Below are 6,535 nucleotides of genomic sequence, written 5' to 3'. Positions count from 1 at the left end.
GGGTAGGTCCAAAGTTGGAACCGTAGTCAGAATTTTATCATTTAATCTAGTTTTATTGAAAGTTATACCGATAGGTATTGCGAATATTTTAGTCCATATTGTATATAATAAAGGGCAAGGAATATACCAATATTATTAGCTTGCATTATAATATTTGCAACTATCAACATATGAGTATCAATATTGCAATGAATGTACATATCAATGTAGGTACACTGAATAACAAACAAATTAAGAACAAACCCATTAAATACATCTCCAGATTAAGCTTAATAATTTAAATAATTTGCAAGTTCAAACACGTGTAGGTTAAAATCATTGATTCATAACTCAATACCCAACGCTGAACTTTTAAGGAGCACTATTTTATAATGTAATCTTCGATATTCAATCGGTTTTAATCCCTGCCAGGGGCCGCCTCCCATCTTTTCGGGCCGTTCAATATGGCGTCACAAAACCGTCCGATGGGCTGTATATAATATTGACATTTTCGAATCGAGATTTGACTAGGTACCCCTCAGTACCCAACGCTGAAATTTTCAGAAGTACTATTTTATAAGGTAATCTTCAAAATACAACCAGTTTTAGACCCCGCCAGGGCCCGCCCACCCTCTTTTCGAGCCGTTGAATATGACATCACAAAAACGCTTGATGGGCTGTATATCACATAGATGTCAATGAAAAGCATTGGTGTATTCAGCAAAGTTGTATATTTTAATGATGCCAACAATTTTTTAGAACACGATAAATTGATCAAATTTGAAAAAAAGCACTAATTAACTCAAAAAACCAATATTAAGGTGGTCTTAAAAGAAAATCTATTATAGCTCTACAGAGTTATGATGTAGAAATTTGGTGTCTTTAGCAAATGTTCATAAAATCAACTGCTCTGCAACTTTGTCCAAGACATGGAACCATTATCTCGTAACTGGATGAAGTTAGAATTTGGATGTGTAATACTAGCTTAAAGATTATTCAGGTGTGTATTTCAAAAGATGCGAGATATAATTTTGAGCAACTTCTCCCAAGACAGCCAGTCTCTAAAACGTCGAAAAAGGGTAGAAAATATTTTTGACCGTCTTTATTCATATTCGTGCCACTGTGCGCTGTCGCGTAAGCCCGCGAATCGGTGAGGGAGACACATCATCAGCCCTCATTTCTGGGCCGGAGTAGTGTACCAAGCAGCTTCGGTACCGCCGCCAGTCTCCCTACCAAAGGACACCACGTAAAACCTAGGTCTTGAGTAGAAAATGCATGCATGTTTGTTTGTGTCGTCCATGGCCATGTGACTCGTTTGAGGCACACTCAAATATATTTATCCCGTAAACCGTCAATGAACGAGAGTAGCCCTTAGAATAACCTGAGTTACCGCAGAGTGCACACAGAAGGAATACATGGAACGGATACAATAATCACACACGCTAGGAAAGATAGGTAGTACGCAAGGGGAAAGGATGTCAAACAACTAGGCCTACACACTTAGAAATACCTAATTTTACACGTACGTGATGGAATCCATCTTTGACATAAAGCATACGACGTAAACAAACAAGTCATGTAAAATTAAGTGCTCTGAGACTGAAAAGTTCGTTACTCGACGAAAAGTACGTTTGATCGAGCTGAATTTCGCGTCTATTATGACTCAATTTTATGTCAAAATTGACGCTCGTACATGTTAGTCTCAGAGCACCTAAATTTACATGATTTTTTCTAAGCGTGTAGGCAATGAAAAGGGGAACAAAGCTACGAGAAATAAAGTCTTTGTATATGTTTGAATTTCTGTGCTTTGAGCTTTATGGTAGAATAGAGCTGTACAAATGTTGATCCCGCTTGGAATAAATCAGTTTACTTTACACTGAAGGTTTTCTGTTGTGTACCAATGAGAGATAGTTTGGTTGATGTCTTTTGAGGTTTCATGTTACCTCGCGTTCGTTTTGTATTTGATGTTTATTGGATAGTCAGCCCGAATCTGACTAATTTTCTGGCAACTCTGGAATTGGAAGCGTTTCAGTACAAATGGGGACGATTAGGGCTAGGCCGGTGATGATAACCCCGGTTCACGTGTACCTAGTCTTTGGCCGATTGTCGGAGTTTGATTTGCGTAAGTCTTATAGGAATTAGGAATATCTTGCATGTCTTACGTGAAGTACGCCGAACGCGTGCTAGTCAGCCAGTCGGCTTCCTACCCGAAATTCGAGAAACTTGATCCTCTCCCTAGGAAGGTCTCAAAGCCGGGCAAGCTACCAACTGTTGGATGGTCTCCTTTAGGAGTAGCGCTTAAGCCATCCTTCTTTAATAAGGGAAGCTCGACGGGCTGGCGCGTTACAAACATGAATACAGAAGCTTGACAAAATGATTAATTTATCGAAACTTACTCAAAATTCTGAACTTTTCTGAAGTTTCAGAACTTCTTAAAAGTTCCTGCAGCTAGTGTGGATCCGCAATCAAAATCTGAAGCATCTCTGAAGTTCCGAGAAAGTTGAAAAAAGTGGCGAGAGAAGATGGAAGAATCATTCGAGCGAAGGCTGAAGAAGCTTCCAAGGGAAGTCGAAATAAGTTTCCGAGAGGAATCGTAAAATAATTAACGATGTAAGGTGAAAGAAAATCCAGGAACTAAAATAATGTTTAAAAAGTATTTCCCGATTCCCCCGAAATTACCAGAATGAGGCATCGACTGCTTATCGATTCATGGGTAGCCAAAACCGGTGAGGAAATTGAAACATTAATCGACAGAGTATCCATAAAACATTTTTGAGGATGATTTTTTGTTTAGAATTTAAAGGCTCAAAAAATGTTAGATATTCAAAAAGATACGAGTCTCTCACAATAATTTTCTCAAAAATTCTGAGCGCGGGCAGGCAATCGTTTTGATTATTTGAAAAATTGGTATATATCGGTATAAAACCTTAAAAATCGGTATTCTGAGAAACCTTATCTGTATATCGGTATCTAGTTCGGAAATCGGTATAAATACCGATAAATCGGTATATCTGGCAACGCTCCGATCAATCTTAAGAAGTAATAAGATACTCCGATAAACAAACTTGGAAAAAAACGTTTCATTTTTTTTTTAATACTTAAGAGTTGCTAAATGCTAGGGTTAAAAAACAAGGTAAAACGACCACCTTCAGAATAAAGTAAAATTTTACCAAACGTATACAAAAATGTATCATAACATTAAGTCATTGTTGATATCTAGAGTAATTTTTTGTCGAACATTTGCCATAAATCATTTAAAATAATGAAAGAAGGATTCAAGGGTGCCCAAGTAACATTGCAAGTTTTCTCAAGGTTTTAAAGCGTTCTACAAGTTCAATTCATGGTGTACAGAACCCTCATAAAACCAAAATTGTTACTTGGGTGGGGATCCCTAGGGTTAAGAAAGTTATTCAATAGATTTAAAATGAAAAGGGCCTGATTAATTTTCAAAAATCAAAAGCAGTTTTTCCAATCAAAACCAAAATTACGTTAATGAAAATATGTTCATGTCATTCCTACTAGAACACAGTTAACACATTTCCATTGACATAATTTTGGTTTTAAAAGAAAAAACCGCTTTTGAATTGCCAAAAGTTAATGGCGTCCCCTTTCCCTTTAAAGGCTAACTCAAATCGAACGTTCAGAGTTCAGAGATCAGTTCAGAGTGAACTGAGGACATATTAAAGTACGGCTTAATTAAATAACGAGGATGCTACCGACTCCAGGGAGGCAGCTCCCACCTGGACCCTACCTATTGACCCATCAACTCATAAACTGGGGACCTTTGTCAGTCAAAAGTGGATTCCTTAGCAACAAAATTAAAGAATGACACCGATAGTGACCATGCATCAGAACCCTAGTCTTAACCACTTCAAACTAGGGAACAACGAATACAAGATTAGGAATCACATAGGTGAAGACTAACTAACTCATTTTTTCCTTGTTTCAAGATCATCCTGAGGAATTATCACTATCAACAAGGCATAAAATGTAACAAGGACTAAGATGTGTTCCTTTGAATACAGAAAATCCTGTTTCCCTAGTATTCAAGACTAGGAATCGGTGGTAGATCTTACATCCCGTAACGTACCAAGAAAAGGTGATATACCCACGTTACGGGGTAGTTTTTAACCGATTTTGTTGGAAGAAGGTGACCGATTAAGTTAAAGATCGCGAGCAGGTTATTAACAAAAATCAATATCGCTTGAAGTTGTAAAGGTTTTTGTAAGGAATGTCACATTTTTTAAATCACAAATTGTTTTAAAAATTACGACTACTAACCTTTGGAAATAAGAGCAGTTTGTTAATAATTGGGCAACAATTTTGAAAGTATTACGCAGAAAAAATACTGAATATTACTGTTGATGTAAACATCCATGCGTAACCTTGTACAGCTATTTCTATAAAACTAGCAGCTTGGGACAAATTTCATATAAAAATTACCGTTTTCATACAATATTTGAAATACTCCATGAAATGGCTCATAACTTACATGCTCTTCAATATAAAATATTGATATATTGATATAAAAAATATATGACGCTCTATTTAAGCTACTTTTTGAAACTGTGTAGTTTTGTAGTTTTTCTATAAAATACATAGGATTATTACACAATTCGTTTGTTGGTTATTTGCAACAATTTAATTTTCTACTGGAGAAGTATTTGAATCATTAGAGCATCTCATTGAAAATACCTGAAATAACTTTAAAAAATAATCAATATATTTCCAAATATTTAAAAAGTATCCTGATATAATGAGAGAGAGAAAGATTAGTAATTTCCATTTAATTCCACTACATTATTTGCTTATCCTTGACAGATACGCGTATTTCGTCTACAATGTGCAGACTTCTTCAGTGTCTTGTACTTATACTCGACTGATATGTAATTTCTTTAAATTTTAAATATCTGATAATCATTGAGAAAATTTGGATTACATTTTCCTCAAATTAAGGTCGAAGTTTTTGCTTAAATGTTTCAATTTCAGGCTCAAAATTGTAACCGTTTTGGTTCCTGTACCCTGTTGGTTCACTTCGAGCGAGAAAAATCAGGAGATAGCGAGAGCGAGGAATAGGGTATATGTGTATTCATTGTGAATTCAATCTGTATGTCAGTTTCTTGTATGCAATATTGTCTTGTTTTGAATGTAAATATAATTGTGTGGACATGTAAGGTAAATGAAAGACCACTCCCAAACCAACGGTCCAATGAAATATTGTAACCCAGTCACACCACCACCCTAGCAGCACACTTGTCACTTAAAAGTCGTGGCAACTTGATTGCAACTTATTCCAGTCACAATCAAGTTGCAGCAACCTATTTTGATGGAAGTGTGTTGCTTGGGCAACACATAACACAGAACACATAACGGGAAGGAGTAAGGAACAGGAGAAGGATATGGACAAGGGGTGGTGGAAAAGTGGGAGAGAGGTAGGAATGGGCTTAGATCAATGGGGAAGCTACTGGGTCAAACTGAAGAGAAGGTTCTCTTTCACTTCAGCCATTGCACGAGATAGATCGATCTGCCAAATTTGCTATAACATAACATAACAAGTGAGTGAGAAAATAAAGAGAAAAAGTGATAAAAAGGTGTTTTGTGCTTCTGATCAGTGTCGTTAAGCCAGGAGCTGACCTTGAAGCTCTAGGGTTTCAAGCTCGAGCTAGCCAATAAAAGAGGCGAGTGTAGCCCACCCCAGACGATTAAATTAAAAAATCTTTCCTGCTAAATTCCCATTCTGAAGCACAAAACCAATACACAATTTCCTACCAAATGAAATTGTAAATAATCCTTCAATTATGACTCTAAGGATCGAACATAATTTCAATCTCAATCTGTTTTCCGTCAATCATCTTCTCCTGGTTTCAGATTGAAACACTTGAAGAAAATCAAATAACTACTTCTTCTGAAAATCATCAATACGTTCTTCAGTAAACACCTATCTTCGGTTGTTGTTTTTTTCCACCACAGCAAAGGAGAAACACCATCCTTACCATCTTAACCACATTGTTATCTGAAAAAAAACGAAACGAAAGTAAACAAGATGGATTCGTCTTCAAATGGTTCCGTACAGCGAGTGGCAAGAGACTTCAGCGATTCCAGAGCGTTCGATGGTGTGGGGGAAGGGGATTGGCTTGGGAATTTGCTGCAATTTATTCAATCGCGTGTCGGAAAACAGTCAAATCGAACCGCATTCGGGGCATTGTACGAATCCAGCTAGCGAACTGGTGCGTTCAAATCGAAGCAGCTTTCGCATGATGCCCCTTGCTGTGGGGAGGGATGCTTTGGTCCCGGAAGTGGATCGAATCGAGTTTTTGTAGTCGGGTTTTTTTTTTATTGTTATTTGCAAGATTAACGTAACGAGCTTCTGAATGTGATACTTAATTCAAAATGAAATATTCATGCCAAACACGAAATCGATTCGAAATTGCGGATGGAGATGTACACATCCAATCGTAGATCTACCTAGTGTGTGGGCTAGTGGGTGGATGTGGTTTGGAAATCGAATTTCAAGAACGTGTTTTTCAACGGCATGAATGCAAGATGTAGCGGAAAA

Source organism: Ochlerotatus camptorhynchus, unplaced genomic scaffold (genome assembly GCF_037179485.1).
Source record: "Ochlerotatus camptorhynchus isolate MF236.1 unplaced genomic scaffold, CSIRO-AGI_Acam_v1.1 ptg000259l, whole genome shotgun sequence".
NCBI lineage: Eukaryota > Metazoa > Arthropoda > Insecta > Diptera > Culicidae > Ochlerotatus > Ochlerotatus camptorhynchus.
The sequence above is the reverse complement of the archived record's forward strand: the minus strand, read 5'-3'. Positions refer to the sequence as shown.